Source organism: Papaver somniferum, unplaced genomic scaffold (genome assembly GCF_003573695.1).
Source record: "Papaver somniferum cultivar HN1 unplaced genomic scaffold, ASM357369v1 unplaced-scaffold_18, whole genome shotgun sequence".
Classification (NCBI taxonomy): Eukaryota; Viridiplantae; Streptophyta; class Magnoliopsida; order Ranunculales; family Papaveraceae; genus Papaver; species Papaver somniferum.
The window spans coordinates 3411689-3430168 of NW_020627707.1; the positions used below are offsets into that span (position 1 = coordinate 3411689).

Genomic DNA, 18480 nt, shown 5'->3' on the forward strand with positions numbered 1-18480 from the left:
TTTGAGTAAGAGAAAAAGATAACATTTGTACCTACATTTTTAAGCTCTAGGGTGAGTGCCATAATAAATACTCCTTAACCATCAAATTAACACAAAAAATCTTCAAACTTGCACAGACCCTCAAAACTTGTCATTCATCAATGTTGCTCTCCTTCATTTTTCTCTCTCTACTCTCGTTACTCCTCCCACAGAAAACCCTAGCCGCCTCCTTCTCCCCAGAAAACCCTTGCTCGGATTTGGTCCGTTTTTGGACTAAGCAGTGATTTTCGATTTTCATCTAGCTTTATCTGTAGTAAGAGTAGTTTGTGTTAATTTGTTAGTTATCTTTTCTAGGGTTCTTTATTATGCTGGTTCTTTGTGTTTTGTCTGTGCTTTCATGGCACTTCTATCTGCACTACCTCTTTTTCTGGTCTTTATGGCCTTCTTTTGATTCAATTACTATGGATTTTCAAGTACATAAAAATTCTTCTCCAATTTGGGTTGGATTTAGCTTTCAATGGAAGGATCTACATGGAATGGAAGTAAAAAATGTAGTGCTGATATGAAAGCTTCGATCTCAATAAAAATACGAGAGAAGAAGCTATCGGGACAACACACACTATATGAGTTGTTTCGGTCTTCATGTCCACAAGTTATCCGAACACATCAGCTAACAGGACATAAGTATGGAGTACCGTTGAAACTCAAAACATGATACGAGACAAACTGAACAATCACCAACCACAATTAGCAAGAAAAAAATCAAAAATACAGGCCTAATCAGTATAAAAATGCAATAATAGATCCATGATTGTCACCGTAAACAGGGTCTCAGATCCACTACATCTCAACTAACTTCATCACAGGCTTCTCAACTCATTAATCTTTATAAAAATGATAAACAAAACTAAGCTCAGATATATTTCAGCTTCTCTATCAAGAATTTTCTGAAGCAGAACTGGCATAAAGCTGTGTAATAATCATCACTGCCAAATTTCTAAATGAATTCAATCACATAACCCTAAACCGTTTAGTGTTTAGTCTATCAATAATGGCTCATATCAAGAAATTCAACCATTTTACCTTTTTAGCTTTCATAGATTACTCTCAGAAGCGCGGGTATTTTGTAATCATAGCCAATTTTACGATCGAAGACTAAGACATAAAACATTTACTCAAAATCTAACAAAAATTCAGATTCAATAGATGTAGCCAGAGATTTTAGAGGTAAAACCATCGAAATAAGTAAACCCCCACGTGTAACCAGACCGATTTTCATATTTGCCTCTATGACTGAGCAAATATAAGTAGATTATTTGATTAGTAAGCTCAAAGGTGTGGAGAGGCTACAATAATCAAGAAATTCAGGTTATGTTTTTTCAATCTTAGAGCTTTGTCGCAGAACAGATCATATTTAAAAGATGGCACAAGATAAATTTATAGAGCAAAGGGACTACCCTTTCAAAAACCACTTACCCTAATTACACAGATAGAGCTACAATGCTAGTGCACTGCAGAAAAACAGATTTATGTAACAAAGGAAAAAAAAAATTAAGAGAGTGCAAAAGATGGATCAGAGTACTGGCTTGGAAAACCTCTTCTGTTGAAAAAGTGATTTAAACAAAACGCACATTGTAATCATAGTCGATAATATGGGGAAAGGATCATCACCTCCATCTTACTCAATTAAAGACACAAAAATCAAACATCTAAACCTAGCCTGAAATTAAAAATAAAGAGTGTGTCTCAGACATCCAAGGAAGGATAGAACAGCATTAACTCTCAAGCCCGGCGAAAGGCGAAAGCTCTTAGGCGGCAACTGCGAATGTTCTTGAGAAACAAGCCTTAGTTTTATCATCATCGACACTCAATTTCTTACAATACAAAAAGATAAATTAACCAGCAGTATTATACCTGAAGATAACCAATATTACAGAGAGATCAAATGAAAAAACAAATGGAAGGAGTGATCAGATAGGAGCGAAAGACTAATTTCTGTTTAAATTAATCAGAGACGAATCTCATCTGAACTATGCAACAATCATCACTTCACTCCTCCTTCAACATCAAAAACAGCACAAAGATAGAAAAAATAACAGAAAAAACAATCGATTGAAAAGAGGCTTCATAGAGAAGATTAGGTTAATCAACATAGAATAGATTCAGCCATATGCTTGTCTATAAATTTCTTTAATCATAAGCCCCTTCAGAAATTTCAATCGAATCAGAAGAACAAAAATCAAACTAAATCAAATCAAAAATACAAGAAAAGATCTGAAATCAATCACTAAGAAACAAAGAAATAGTTTGATTTGGGGATTCAACTCAGAATATGGGTGGTGATATATAGAGTGGTCGGCAAGGCCATGATTAACAGCCATTACGACGAACGAGACCATTACAATATCGTCATTGTCAAATCAACCATTTATTTCAATCTACGCAACGAAAACCTTAAGTTATTCTGAAGAAACAAAATTAAAACCCTAATTTTTCCAATCTAGAAAGATGAGAAACCCTACTTGAGAGACGGCGAGAGAAAAACTGATTTAGGTTCCTGGCTTCTCCAATGAGTGGTATTTATAGGGCAAACAGATAGGTTTCGGATCTATCTAATGGCTGAATATTAGCAGGCTGGGCCTGTGTGAGTCATGGGCTATGGGCATCTACTAGGAGAAGCCAGAGCCTACTACAATGCTAAGCTCCCAAGAGGTTAGGTTGGGAGGCATACAAATTTTTAAGGGGTGTGTTTATAAGGGGTGTCTAATGGGTATGTAATGTCATATATACCCTTAAACGATTTATATTTCTAAATTGCCCTTATCTTTAATTAAAAAATCAAAAATCAAAATCATATTTAAACTAAATTGCCCTTATTTTGGAGAAGTAGGTGATCGACGGTGGTAGGGATTTTCTTTTGGTTTGATAGATTCAATAGCGTTGAAGTGTCATTTCCTTTAAGCGTCGAATGTCTTATTCTTGATTGTCTCGGCCCTGAGTATCTTTTGTTGGTTCATCATTTATTTGGGATTCCTTGTGCACGTATCAAAGCTTTCTGATTTTGTAGTACATATGAACACTCCTGCAAGGTTATGGGAAAATACCCAAAGTGTTCCTTGCCATTCTTGGACATCATCTCAGTAATGAATGCCCTAGTACGATGTTCAGTTTGGAGAGGAGTCGGGTTCATCCACTCGGTGAAATATTGTAGTGGTGAAGCTACCCATCCATAACGTCTTGCAACAATAGAGTTGCTAGTAGTATTGAGTCCCCATGCTATGAGAGCATGTGGGAGAATAGATGACATATACATGAGCGGAATAAGACTTGTCTGAGCGCGAAATCTCTTGACGAATGTCAATGCGTCCTATCCAGGTTCTTTCTTCATCCCCATCAGAGTTTGAAGTTTTTCCAAGTGCCATGACGATGGAGCGTCCACCAAGTCATCCATGTTAGGATTTTTTTTCAATTGAGAGATGTGCAACTGGAGGTTTGGTGTCCTTCTTGTCAGCATGTAGCCATGGTCGTACGAGGATCATATCATCTCTTGGATCTTTCCTGATTATGTAAAACTTGGTTTTTTCCCAGATTAAACCTATCCCCATCTTAAGGTTGATGTAACCATAAGCATCCGTGAGTGTTCCTTCATGGTCCCTAATTGAGATGGGGGAATGAGTAGCTTCTTGTCGAGTGATGTCTACAGCTCTGAGGGTCTTCAGTGGAATAATGTTGATAGCAGTGCCAGCACCGATCAATGTTATCCCGAATTCATTTCATTTGAGGTGGACTGTAGTAAGCAGTCCCCAGTCATGCGTCTCCTTGTCAGTCGCTGGAGGCTCAGGGGGTATTTCTGGGATGGACAAACGTCTTCCTGAAATGATGTGATTCAGAATTGTGAACATATCCTTCATTTGCATCTTTGACAGATATATCAATTCACATATATGATCTACTAAGGATTGAACTGCTTCACTGACAGGTTGATGAGAGAGAGTGAATTAACTGATTGGGAGAGGGTCCCTGTGTAATTCTTCAGTCCCTAGTTGAAGATCTCCTGACTCAACCTTCTTTTTGAAAATACGCTTCACCACATTACAGTCACTTGTTAGATGATTGTAAACTATGAAAGCCACAATATCTGGGATTTTCCATTTCCTCTTCAGTTGGATCTCTCCTGATAAATGATAATTTGATTGCACCATATTGGATCCAGAATTCCAGTAACTCGATCACTTCTTCAATGGGAAGAGGGAAGTTTTAGTTTGTCTGATTATTTCGCGTTTGTTGACGCTGGGTCAAGTTTTGTGCATTTCGGGATTGATTATCCTTTGTTTTCCCTTTCGGAGGAGCCTAGGATGTTGCATGTTTGAGTTTTTATGCCTCTTGAGATATGGCTTTCCTTTTGCTTCCTTCATCAACAACGCTCATGGAAGGTTGTAGATTGTACTGCTTGTTGATGAGGCGTCTACTGCCGCGAGTCTCACGAGGCTCGTCGATCTTTGTAGGCTTTTCCATTTCCAATAAAGCAGGTGCAGTAGTTGCCAATCGTCTAGATGCTTCATGAAGTTCCGAGAAGGTCTGGAATCGGAGATCTTCCAATAAGGCTTTGTAGTCCAGGATCATGTCATTGATGCACAAGTCCACAAGTTGTTGTTCAGTAACATTTCGATCATCAAAATCCAAAGCTTGAACTGTGAACCTTTTTACATAATCGTTTGGATTTTCATTGCTCCTCTGAAACATACTTCCCTGATCAGAAACGGTAGCTTGTTCTGAAACAAAAAATTACTTTATGTAGAAGGCGTTAATCATCTCACCCCAACTGGACTGGAGATGCTTCCTGGTGCGATGTTGTTGTACCATGTGTACGCTCTGCCTGTCAGAGATTTGGAGAATTCTTTCAGACGAACAATGTGGTTGTATTCATGATCGCCCGGTGACTCCAGGAATCGTGAGACACGCTCCCTGAAATTTCCAGTTCCATCATAGAGTGTGAATGTCGGAGAAGTGTATCTTTTGGTAAGAGGAACTATTTGTATACCAGAATGATATGGAGGTTGATGGTGGACTGATGATGTCTTGTCTTTCACACCATTCTCCAATAAATGCTCTAAGTCTTCATGAGTGGTGAAACTTGATGGCTCTTTCTCTGGTGGAGTGTCTGCGGTGTTGCAGACTTCATCATCCCATTGGACGTGAATTATAGAGATTTCAGGATCAGCGGACGAGGGAACTTTCTTAGCTTTTCCTTTCACTTAACGATGCTGGTCAGACAACGATTGCTCTATCAAAGTTTTCAAATAAGAAAGAAGTTCTTTATGTGTCATATCGATGTCTCTCTTAGTCCAGGCCAAAGTTTCTTGAGTCTGCATAAGATCAACCATGGTAGGAGGATTATTCCTCACTCCTTCAGGGTACGTCTAAAAAGAGAATTGTTGCATGTCACAGTATTGGTTTCAGCATTGGCATCGATATTGTTGATTGGAGGAGTGGTATCAGTCGTATTATTGCTTGGAATGAGAGGAGTGACTGGAGTACCACCACTGTTGTTGCTCGTGCTGGCATTGTTTGGATTAGGGTTAGGGTTTGTAACTGAGCCTGATCTAAGATCAACCATCTTTGACGAATTAATATTGTAACCGAGAGATTAATCTCTCACTGCGGTCGCTAATATGTTGATGGGTTGAAACGATTTGCTATTTTTTGAGGAAAAGTGGATGGATGTACAAGGCGGATCCTCAATCGAGCAAATTGCCTAAACATTTAATAAACAGATGCACTGTGTGGGAGTGATTTGAGTTCGAGAGATCAATTTGTAGGACTCCGACCAAAACCAAGACAATGGTCGTTCTAGAGTCAATTCAGTCACAAAGAGGGATGAAGGTCGATCTGTATGAGGGAAGCTGAAAAATGTGTGAGATCAATGTGAATTGAAGGATTGTGGATGTGTTGGAGACTTCTGCAAGTTTTTGTGAACTGTTGAGTTCAGATAAGATAATTCTGATAGATTCAGTTCTCTTTGTTCAATCATGGATTGGTGAACTTATTTATATTGTATAAATAATAAACACAGTGATCTCCAGTGAGTGTGATGGTTGTCGAGGAGTAGAAGAACGTGGGAATGGGAAATCGTGATTAAACTAGTTCCAAACGCGGGATACTTGGTTGATTGTCCATCCACTACTTTGTTAACTCATTCAACTGTTTGCACGATTTACTCACATTTCTCATGTGCACACGTGATATAGGCCGCCAGACCAAAAACCCAGTGAATACCCTCCATGTGACAGGATTGATGTCTCACGAATGTGGAGTCTGTAAGGCATACATGTATTTAATTGGTCAATTGTTGACTTGACTAAACCATGAGTCTTAGCGTTGATGAGTCGAGCATAATGGATGAATGTGGTATGCTCTGAGACTCATGGATTGAGCATAAGGTGTCTCCTGGAACAGAATAATGTGCATACGTAGATTCTGATGAATTGTGATGTATTATTTTACGCAATACTGATGTTTTGATAATTTGGATCGACGCTCATCCGATGATGAGATTTCTCCATCGTGGACTTATTCTGATACGTCGAGCATATAACAGGAAATCAGAAATTGTTGAATAATGTAGAGTGCTCATTCCTGATCTACTATGTCATGAATTGTTGAATGACAAAGTAGGGGTTAGAGTATTAGTGAATAAAAGACGATCATACGTCCAATGAAATTTGGATGATCGTACAAGTGGATGACCATCCAAATGATGATGCTCTCGTACGGTCGAGCAATCAAAATGTTGGTAGAAGGACCAGGCATTAAAATTAAACAAAAATATTGATTGTTGGATCAATATAAAATTTATCAACGTTTATCGAATTATCGTAAATTCGAAACCCTAATTTTAAGAAACCCTGAATCCTGAAGATGGAGAGTTGTCCAATGTGGGTCAAGGAATATCCACCAACCAATGGGCATGAGAGCAGGCCATTGGTGGTGGATGGACGTCCGAGCTTGCGGAGAAATATCCATGAACGAGGATTCATTATTGGAAAATTATGAAAGATATGAATTATTATTTAAATAATAATAAGAAGACATGGGACCAGACGGCTATGATGGCCAATGGACCGGCCAGGTCCATCCATGGTGGTGTACGGGCCACCACGTCCCTCACACATCTATTCCTGAAAGTTTTAGGTATTTTGTTGAACGTTTGTGCAATATTTTTGATTTTCAGAAGAGTTTTATGTTGACTGAAATTCTTAATTTTTGCTTGAATGAGCAATTAGGGTTTTTTACTCGCATATCCAATATTTAGAATATTAAAACAATATTATTTTAATATTATTGATAAAAATACCTAATAGTCGTGGGACTAGGCTTTTTTAGAGAAATATGGAAACTAAGAGTTTGCACGGATAAGGAAGTTTCAAGAGATGTGAGAAAATAATAATACAATAAAGAAATACCATCATCCCTAGACCATTCCTTGTAATGATTTAAAAATGAATCACTATTGTACACATTAAAAACATTTGGACGAAAATATTTGCCTAGTTGGCAGGGTATTGTTTAAGCATTTCCAAAGGAAAAGCTCAATCCTTTGATAAATGTCAATATTCCAATTTTCTTCAAAATCATTCCTCGGTTCTAACAATTTTGTATACATGCTTTTGACAAAAAAATCTCATTCTTTTCAAGCTTTCATCTTAGTTTGTCTTTATATGAGACGCCCTGTTGAGAAAAAAGAGCCTAATATTAAGAATTTTTCTAGCCACAACAAGTGGGTAAGTATTATTAATCAAACTAACATTCCAAGATAAATAAGTATCATCAATCAAATCAGAGACCAAAATGAAGAATCAAAATTAGGACAAAGATCAGCAATGGTTACCTCAAGGCCAGGGATCTACCAGTCCTTTCTTATATCAATAAAACACCCACCTTCAACTTCCCAAATAGAGTTTTATCTGACAAGAGTGAGACCTTTCCTAACACAAGTCCAAATCCAAGAACCAATTTTTGTTGACTTTGCATTGAATGCAGAACACTTAGGGAAGTACTTAGATTTAAGATTTTTTGCCCACTTAGCATTAGGTTCATCTAACAATCCACATAACACCTTAGAGAGCATATCAAGATTGGTCTTACCAGTGTCTCTAAATCTTCCCTCCTTGTGCAATTGGTTTACAAAGAAAGGCATAAAATTTAATATAGACAACTTTAGAGTTAGAATCCTTATTCTACCAAAACTCCCTTTGAATATCGTCCATTTTCTTAGGAATTAGAAAACACCCTATTTGGAAAGTAAGGATACTAGATAACACACGTTTGTTCAAAACCATCTTACTAATTTGAGCAAGGATTTTACTCCTCCACCCTAGAATTATGTTCTCCATTTTCCCAACTAAGGCATCAAAAGTTTTCCATTCAGACTTATCAACAAAGAGGGGAGCCCCAAATAAGAATGTTTAATATTAATTTTCTTAATTTTGAGCAATCTTATCATCCTTCTTTGGTGTCTCTGGGTGTACCTTTTTATTAAATAACAAGCCATATTTTTTGAAATTTATTAGTTGGCCCGAGGCCTTACTGAACTGATCAATAATACTTAAAAGGTTTCGGCATTCACCTAAGCCAGCTTTAGCAAAAAACAAACAATCATCGGCGAAAGAAGATGAGAAATAAGTTGACTATTCTTGTTCATTTTAATACCATGTATATGCTTAGAGGCTTCATTTTCCAAAAGCAATCTCGAGAAGACCTCCACACAAAGTATAAAGAGATAAAGGAGATAAAGAATCTCCTTGTGTCAATCCCCTAGTAGGCTTAAAGAACTAACCAGGCTTGCCATTCAACAACATAGCTATAGAAGTAGTGGAAACACATTGGAAAATTAAATCACACCAATCACGACTGAACCAAGTTGCTACAAAGTTCCTTTTAAAATTTTCCAACTGACCCTGTCAAAAGCCTTTGACATGTCAATTTTAACACCCGACCACCCAACTTTTTCTTTCGTTTTCTTCATAGAATGCACTATATCATGAGCAATAATAATATTGTCTAAGATTTGCCTTGAAGATAAAAAAGCTGTCCAATAATGATGAATTACCTTATCCAATAAGCTTTTCATTCTATTTGCGAGTAATTTGGCAATGATCCTGAAAGAAGTATTACAAAGATCGATAGACCTGAACTCACTAGGAATTTTTGGGATTCTCATTTTTGCGATCAGAAAAAGATAAATTTTGTTAAGGTCAGGTATAACATCTTTTTATGTGAATTAATTATTATCTTTCAAGTGGAAAACTTGTATTTTTGACTCTTAGTTTAAAAGTTCTGCAAATGAGGTAAAAATAATTTTCTTGGTGCTTCCAATTAAGTATTCCGATAAAAACACTTTTATGTAGTTCCAAATTACCAGTATAACTCATGTATCTTTTGTGTGCGTCTAGTCGTGTTGATTCCGATTTGACATGCGGAAGAAAAAGAATCCATCAATTTGATTAAGCACCAAAATTGTTGCATACAAAAATAAAATAAAAAATTGCATCCTATTTGAATCATTTGAAAATTTCAATGAATTTGGACTCGTACGTCCATCAAAATTCTCCGTCAACCTTTGTGTTTCACTATCTCATCGAATAAAAAACCAGCTAAAAAATGATTGTCATTTGCTCATGAGAACTCATCTTCCATCTTCTTTTCAAACCATCTTTTACTCCTCTCATTCATGACTTATAAGGTTGACAACTGTGTGTGGCAGTCTGAGATTACGATAAATTTTCCACCAGTTTAAATGAAAGAAACAAGGATGTCTTTCTCGCAGTTTCTTCGCTTGTTATGCTTGATCCTCCTCTTATCAAAAGTCTCTTGCCTTAGGTATGTAACAAACTTTAAAGATTTAGTTTAGCGGATAAACTACAAATCTTGGTCAAGTCGGTAAGGAAAATTAGTTTAACAACGCTAATACGAAATAACATGAATCTGTGACAAATCTGTAGACTCTAAATTATCTTATTCATAATCAATTTTTATTTGCAGAACAGGTCGCGAAAAGGATAAACCGAGGCCAGCACCACGATCACCAGGAAGGCAAAAAAATCCACGTCCAAGAAGGACTACACTGTTAGATTAGTGTAACTGCTAAAATTAGCGTGTATTATTTTTGTTGTAGTTATGAAGGGCTAAGGCTTAGTCCTATGGGTGCTAATCTAGCAGCTAGATTAGCAGTCCACGTCAGCCAAGAGTACTTCCTAAGTCCTATGGAGTGCTAATCTAGCAGCTAGATTAGCATCCCACATCAGCTGGGACCACTGCCCACTGCTGTTTGGTTCATCGCAACCAAATCAGCCGTCAGATCAAATTTTGTGATTTTTGTGATCCGTGTGATTTTTGTGAGTGCTGAACCATTCAACGTAAAGGTGATTTTTGTGGCGCTGAACCATTCAACGCTTCAATCTCGTTGCTAGTTCAACTGCGACACATGCTAGGAGAGAGAACTAGTGTTAACTTTTAGGCCACACTTTTTCTCTATCAAAAAGTGTCGCCTCATACTTTGAAACCATCACATTTCTCCACAGGGCCTTTTTCTCCTTGTTAAAGCGCCACCACCACTTAGAAAGAAAAGCTTTATTCATGCTCTTGACTGATTTGATACCCAATCCACCAGCTTTCAAAGGCTGACGACAAGTCTTCCAACCCACATAGTGGTAACCCTTTTTAGTATCTGAAGAATCCCATAGGAAATCTCTGATAACTTGTTCAATTGCTTTAATAACCTTGGGAGGAGCTATAAATAGAGAGAGAATATAAATTGGAATGCTCGACAAGACACTCTTCACGAGAGTTAACTTACCGACTTTGTTCAGACAAGAGCGATTCCACGAAGAAAGTCTATTCTTACATCTCTCAATAATCAAATCCCAATTCCGAGATCCCATTGAAGTATCACCCAAGGGAAGACCCAAGTAAGAAGAAGGGAGCGTTTCAGACTTGCAGGCCAACATTGCAGGCATCGAGTCCAGGTTAGTAGCTCCCGCCACCCCAAATATGCTACATTTGGCGAAGTTTATATGAACACCAGATATCATCTCGAAACCAAGGAGATAATATCTCAAATAGTTCATTTGATCAGTTGAATCATCAAGAAAAACCAACGTGTCGTCAGCAAACTGAAGATGGGTGATCACCACCCCATTATGGCTCATTGCGAAACCTCCTATGTGGCCATGATCTTTACCTGTGTTGCAGCAAGAAATGCAAAGCTTCAGAAACAATAATGAAAAGAAAGGGAGAGAGTGGGTCACCTTGCGTTAGTCCTTTGCCTGTGGTGAATTTGGTGTGAGCCGAGCCGTTGATTAACACCGAGATAGGAGTAACGGAAATACAACCTTGTATCCATTTCCTCCACAATTCTCCAAAAACCATTTTAGCCAACACATCATAAACGAAATCCCAAGAGACGTGGTCAAACGCCTTCTTAAAATCTATCTTGCATATCACCCCTGGGATACCACTCTTGATTCGAGAATCTATGCATTCATTTGCCAAAAGAACATAATCAAGAATCTGTCTTTCTTTTATAAAAGCGGATTGTTCTTCAGAAATGATGTATGGAAGAGCAGATTTTAGTCTTTCCGCCAAAACCTTGGAGATCATCTTGTAGACGCTGCTCATGAGGCCAATGGGGCGGAAGTCCTTCACTTCTTCCACTGTTTCTTTCTTGGGGATGAGAGAGAGAAAAGTTGTTTTTAGTCTCCAGTTCATAGTTCCCCATTTATTGAAGCCTCTGACCACTTTCATGATGTCGTCTACTCAACCGCATGATCATTTTTATTTCCCATTCTACCCTCACCGTTCCAAGAAAACACATAATTTTTTATTTATTTTTTGCAATACTGTGCAAAATTTCAAACAAAAATCTCTATTCGAGGGCGAAACTGCTAATTTCTAGGTATGAATTACATGTTTCCGGTTTATTGATGAACATGTTCCCGGCAAATAAGCATCATAGCATATGATTAATACATTATTTTTATTTTATGTTCAAGGGGATTGATTAAAATATTTACATTTGAAGGCAATATTTCTGACTCTGACTGAGTAGTTACTAGTTTTTTTTTTCTTTTTTTTTTGGTATACGACTAAATAATTACTAGAATTTAAGATTTTTCAATTAGCAATTGCTTAGAGCAACCACAGTCATGAGACGGACCAAATACCAAAAGCCAGACTAAAAGCCAAAAAAATTTGGTATTCTGGGTGTTCAAGCGCAATGGGGGACGACCAAAATTTGGTGAAGCGTAACTTATACGAACGCTTGGTGCGAGACGGAACTTATACTCACGTTTCTTGACCGAGCGTCTTTATAATATGCGTCTGAACGAAACGGAGGTATTACGTGCGCCTGATTGAGGCGCAGGTATAGTTCACGCCTAACATGGGACGGCGATGGAAAGTGCGTCTACTGGGACGGAGATGTTATGTGCGTCTGATACATACGGAGATAGAAAGTGCGTATGATTCGGGCGGACATAGAAGGTGCGTCTGGGTAGCCAAAGAAAAAAATCAAAAATGTCCGTGAGAAGTAAATGATTTGAGCACTGCACATTCGTTTCTTGCTTCCTCCTCAAAGCGGGTAGTTTATGATGTTGATATGGATGGGGGGCGTAACTGCTTAGAGCAACCACAGTCATGGTGAAAGAGGAAGTTAACTGGGTGCATATAATCAACGAAAATTAAAACTGGTATCAGGCTCACACTATTCTTCTGCCCATCTCATACGTAACTTAAAGTTGCGTTTCATCCAGACGCACGTATAATCAACGCCCATCTCATACGTAACTTAAAGTTGCGTTTCATCCAGACGCACGTATAATCAACGCCCATATCATACGTAACTTAAAGTTACGTTTCATCCAGACGCACAATAAAACTACGCCTGATATTGGGCGGATGTATTAGATGCGTTTGAAGGAGCGGAGTTTATACATGCGCCTGACTCATACGGTGTTTATATGCTCGCCTGATTGCATACGGTGATTAAACTTACGCCTGGTTTCATACGCTCCTAATACTTCCGTCCCACTATATCTTCTTTAGTCTGGACAGACGACCACATTTGGTCTCAAACCCTAAATTTGGCGACCAAATTTGGGTTTACTCCTCACCACTGCGACACTCTTTAGGACCACATTTGGGTTTAGTACCCAAATTTGGTCGTGACTGTGGTTGCTCTTAGGATGTGTTGGCTTCCACTTGAACCAACAGTTGATTTCGTCAACTTGACTGTATGATACTCTGAGCAACATTTAAAAAAACACCGCCGCTAAAAATCCACGCGGCCTAAAACGTTCCCAAAGTGGTCAAGTTGCAGAGCGGCCATCATTGTTAATAGTCAACACCCACTACTCTTCATTTCCCAAATCTCTATATATGTTGAAATTTTGAAATAACAGATCAAAAAATATGTGTATTCCTTTACCGTGCCTTTGTTATTTTTTTGATATTAAGTTATTAACTGCTTGTCGACTTTTGAGTTGCACAATCTCATCGAACCACAAAGACGACTAAATATACAGTTTATCTTATGCTGGTCTTCTAATTGCTTTCGAATCATCCTCTATCCCTCCCACTCAGGCCTTATAAGGTTGTCCACTGTGTTCGATTGGCAGTCTGAAATTGCAGTTAATTAATCTTCCACGAATCTAGAAGAAAAGAAATAAGGATGTTTTTATCGCAGTTGCTTCGTCTGATATGCTTGATCCTCCTCTTATCTCAAGTCTCTTGCATAAGGTATGTATTAAACTTCTAATCTGGATTACTAGTTCAGCGATCATCTACAGTTCTCGTTCCATATAAAGATATAACTATTTTTCCTAGTTCGATCCAAATATTCGGAACACTTGATGCATTTTCAATTTCAATTTGTAGAATTCCACCACCGCCACCCATTCAAAGTGGCCGCAAGCACGATAAACCAAGGCCAGGACCATCAGGGAAGCCAAGGCCAGCAGGTCCACGTCCATGATGAATTGAACAACAACGGATTTGTACCCAAAAAAAAAGAGAGCAGTGTTTCCCATCTTTACTTACGTATCAGCAAACTGCATGCCAGATAGAATAGTGTTCTGCTAACATTTAGTACGTTTTATTTATCTTTTTGTTATATGATCAGAGATCAGTGGAGTTTACTTTTCAGGATCTCACCAAACTGTTAAAGGGACGTTCATCATTTGACTTCAAATAAGTCAAAGCTTTTGGTCAATTTTAACTCGTGTAACTTTATGTTATCAGCATGTAATTTGGCTGTACACTTGTTCTTGTATAAAATGATCAAGCCAAGGTCCGAAAGATCAAATTTATATACAAGCGAAATTTGTACTCTCCCATATTCTAGCACCAAAAATGCGGTTATAAAGAAATCGCAGCATAAAGAAATAATATGTTGCATCAAATTACTTAAATAATCATTTGACAAAGAACAGTTCTATGTTTCTGTACAGTGCCTTTGAATTTGAACTCGTTAATTAAAAACTCGTCGACGACTTTTGAGTTTCACCAACTTATTGAATCAATCAAAGACGAGTAGTTTCCTGCTTGTCATTTGCAAGAATGCTAATGGGGTATCAATTTGGTTGGGTTGTACCAACCCAAAGGCAATTGGTTTTTAATTTGTCCTATATATGTATATTGGTACATCCCCAAACAAAATGGTACCCCCGTTATCAGCCTTGGTCATTTGCTCGTGACTCATCTTCTCCCAATCATGGATTATAAGGTTTGTCCACTGTGTGCCGCAGTCCGAGATTACAATTAATCTTCTACCTATCCAAAAGAAAAGAAATAAGAGCATCTCCAATGCATAGGGTCAAGGTCATCCTATACGGAGGTTTTATTAACACATTCTTATGTGTGGGTCATTGCTAAATGACAAAAAAAAATTAGTGTAATTTTTTTTACCTCAAGTTGATCTCCAACCCCCAAGATATTATCTAACAAACATTATTTGAATTTAGAGACAAAATAATGATGTGGCTTTAAGATCCAAGGTCATAGTGGAAGTCTTATTTACACTTTCTCCATTACCCCCACTTAGCCATGTCATCTCTCTCTATGACCTTGACCCTTGTGTTGGAGATGGAAATTTGGTGCAAAAAGTCTTGAATCTTAGGTGTCATTCAATTTTAAAATCTTTACCCCTTGCATTGGAGATGTTCTAAGAATGTTTATCACGCATTTGCTTCGTTTGTTATGCTTAATCCTCTTCTCGTTTGTTTATCTTATTTTCAAGTCTCTCACGGGAGGTACATAATCAACGTTGAAGATTTAAATTAGGTGATAAACTACAAATCTAGGTGATCCATAATTGAGTACATACAATATAACGGTTAAAATAAGATAAATTTTAAAAACCATCGAAAATTAGTTTTAGTATCCCGCGTTTTCAACTTCTACCCCCTATAAAACCGCTTCCACACCCAAAAACCTGTATCCTCCTTAACACAGTGCAAAGGATTACGAGTTAACGAGGATATGTTCAAAGAGCTTTTGACTCAGTAACCAATCTCCATGCCGACTTAGCTGGCCGCGCCTCGTTAAAATATGTTCTTTAAAAAGTTCAGCCCTCCTTGTTACGAGGATATGGATTTTTCAACATCCCCTACGAAATTGGTAGATACAAATTTTCCTCAAATTATTCTCTTTTATAATCCCTCGGTTCTTTTTTAATAGGTTGATTTTGATTTTAAAGAAAATTAAGGAAATTAAGAGAATCAATCATTGAAAGTGGTCCTCATGACACTTGTCAATAAAATAAGTGAAATGAAATGGTCCCCATGATACTTGTCAGCAAAAGAAGTAAAGTGAAATGGTCCATAAACACTTGTCATCAAAAGAAGTTAAGAGAAAAGTGGTCTCAGAAAACTAAAGTAACATTTGACTTTCCCAATTAGGAAACTAACCTATTTTTTTCAAACATTTATTTATAAAAAAAATATTTTTGAGTACATTACCTTTGAATTTGGACTCGTTAATTAAAAACTCTTCTAACTTTTGAGTTTCACCAACTTAGAGGTGTAAATTGGGACGGGCCAACACGTTTATGGCACAACACATCACGTTAAAATTCGAGCACAACACGGCACAACACGTGACCGGATCAGCACGGGCACATCACGTTTGTTTAATGTGTTGTGCTGTGCCAGACAAATAGGCACAGCACAACACGCGGCACAACACAACACAGCACGCGAAGAAAGCACGCCACTTCATGCGTAAAATACTACACAATACAACACATTTGATGCATATTTCACAAAAAAATCATTGTTTTAGCCAATTTCTAGCATTTTATTTTCGTTATGCTAATTTATTTATATAATAATCCATGTACTAACTAAAATATCTCAAAAATATTTATTTTGGAGAACATAAAATAAGTGTGCTAGCACAGCCCAGCCCAGCACATCACGTTTATTTTTCTGGCACAGCACATCACGACACGCCATTTAGCACAGCACAACACGTCTAAATCTCTGGCACAACCCAGCACAACACGCAGCACGCTAAACACGCGACTTCGTGGGCTGGACTGTGCCGGGCCGGCACGTTTTACACCTCTGCACCAACTCATTGAATCAATCAAAGACGACTAATTTATTGCTTATCATTTGCTCATGACTCATCTTTTAATTGGTTTCACACCATCCTTTACACCTCCCACTCGGGGATTATATATAAGGTTCTCCATCGTGTGCGGCAGTCTGATATTATTCTCCATCAACGTCCTAAGGATGTTTTTCTCGCAGCTGCTTCGTTTGTTATGCTTGGTCCTCTTATTTCAAGTCTCTTCGGCTATAGGTATGTACGGAACTTTGACAATTTAGATCAGTGTAGATACACGTTTCATCTTCCGCCACGTGTCCACAAAGACACACGTGGAGGACATGCGGCTGAGAGCATCAAGATATGATATCACACGTGGACAGCCAAGAGACACGCCTTGTCAAGATAGCGTCGCCACCCACCAGATCCAACGGTAGAGGATCGAGGAGACAGAAACACTAGAACACTGCGAAGCACTGGAGGATAACCCAAGAGTCGCTTTATCCTATCCCCAGAAAGATCTAAGATCTACGGCTGGGGATAGTCAGACTGACGCAGACAAGACAGGGGCAGAGGACAACTGTCTACTGCGGACAGACATCTCAACTACCCGCATTAAATACCATCAAACAGCATACGTGTCAGTTAGCCTGTGGAGGAAGCGCAGATAGCACTGAATATTCAAACGGAACACGCAGAGAGAACCGAGAACACGAAGACCTCTGCGTAAGCGGCAAAAGACACAAGAAAATAAGGTTATAACGGGCTTCAGAAGTGGACCCCACGTAACCACCCTATAAATACCCCTCTCTCCCAAGTGAAGAGGGGGGCGAAAAACATTGAGAAGAGAATATGAGAGAGACAGAGAGATAGAGAAAGTGTAAGTGAAGTTCCTCCTGCTACGCAGGCTTATATTGGTCTCAAAGTCATTCGACTATTTCTGTAACCCTCACACATATAATGAAAAACCCAATCCCGGAGACAGAGATCTGAGTGAGAATCATATAAGTTAATCGTTTCGTCTATGTTCATACATTCATACTTTATATGTTCAATTCGTTACTTATGGCACATCATGTTCGTACATTTTATACTTCGTCCACTATTTATCTTATTGCATGAGCTAAGGACAATGATTGTAGTTGATGAGACGAGGAAGAGTATTAGAACTCTGAGTCAAGGATTCGACATAACCAATCCATTCCTCTCAGGCGCAGCCTATTTACTGTATTGTCATGAGTCTGCGCCCATTGTTTGTGAATACTCAGATGACATTGGTCCGTGTGTTCACAATCTGGCGCTAGAAACAGGGACTTTCATCCCGGTAAAAGATTTATCTTCTCCTGTGACTTGTTTCAGGCTTCGTTTTCTGAAAATAACGATATATGGAACACTACGGTTTTTTCCGTTCATGATTTCAAAAACCAAAATTATGAACAGATCCGCGTTTATCTAAGTAGATCTGATTCTTCATGCGTTTTCTAAGTTTTCACACCTTTGAAAACCAAAATTATGAACAGATCCGCGTTTATCTAAGTAGATCTGATTCTTCATGCATTTTCTAAGTTTTCACACCTTTGAAGACTAAAATTATGAACAGATCCGCGTTTATCTAAGTAGATATGATATTTCATGAATTTTCTAAGTTTTCACGTCTTTGAAAATCAAAACTTCGAACAGATCTGCGGTCATCTACATAGACGGGCGCCTTTCGTATCTTCAAGATTTTACACCTTTGAGAACTCAAAACGCTAATAGATATCACGTGGGGCCCATTGTCTTCGTGATTTTTTCTCTCTTTTTCAGGGAAATATTAAAAGATGGAGAAAAGCAAATATATCGGGAAGGCAAAGGCTTTGTCAAAAGAGATGCCAAGGACAACCCCAGTGGTAACTA

The 18480-nt window shown here is 38.2% G+C and overlaps 1 long non-coding RNA gene and 7 other non-coding genes across 8 annotated transcripts; 1 reads left to right on the plus strand and 7 right to left on the minus strand.

Moving 5' to 3' along the window:
- Window positions 1-526: 526 nt before the first annotated feature.
- Window positions 527-637, minus strand: LOC113338151. Its single transcript, XR_003354646.1, has one exon. It is a non-coding gene; the product is annotated as a small nucleolar RNA snoR97 (small nucleolar RNA).
- A 248-nt stretch (window positions 638-885) lies between these two features.
- Window positions 886-974, minus strand: LOC113338146. Its single transcript, XR_003354640.1, has one exon. It is a non-coding gene; the product is annotated as a small nucleolar RNA Z223 (small nucleolar RNA).
- A 57-nt stretch (window positions 975-1031) lies between these two features.
- LOC113338152 lies at window positions 1032-1118 on the minus strand. Its single transcript, XR_003354647.1, has one exon. It is a non-coding gene; the product is annotated as a small nucleolar RNA U36a (small nucleolar RNA).
- A 429-nt stretch (window positions 1119-1547) lies between these two features.
- On the minus strand, window positions 1548-1656 carry LOC113338147. The gene has a single exon (XR_003354641.1). It is a non-coding gene; the product is annotated as a small nucleolar RNA Z103 (small nucleolar RNA).
- A 65-nt stretch (window positions 1657-1721) lies between these two features.
- LOC113338157 lies at window positions 1722-1845 on the minus strand. Its single transcript, XR_003354650.1, has one exon. It is a non-coding gene; the product is annotated as a small nucleolar RNA SNORD14 (small nucleolar RNA).
- A 96-nt stretch (window positions 1846-1941) lies between these two features.
- LOC113338149 lies at window positions 1942-2036 on the minus strand. Its single transcript, XR_003354644.1, has one exon. It is a non-coding gene; the product is annotated as a small nucleolar RNA snR60/Z15/Z230/Z193/J17 (small nucleolar RNA).
- Window positions 2037-2300: 264 nt separating this feature from the next.
- Window positions 2301-2397, minus strand: LOC113338150. The gene has a single exon (XR_003354645.1). It is a non-coding gene; the product is annotated as a small nucleolar RNA Z43 (small nucleolar RNA).
- An 11064-nt stretch (window positions 2398-13461) lies between these two features.
- LOC113337925 lies at window positions 13462-14364 on the plus strand. The gene is made up of 2 exons (XR_003354514.1): window positions 13462-13773; window positions 13912-14364. It is a non-coding gene; the product is annotated as an uncharacterized LOC113337925 (long non-coding RNA).
- The last annotated feature ends 4116 nt before the right edge of the window (window positions 14365-18480 follow it).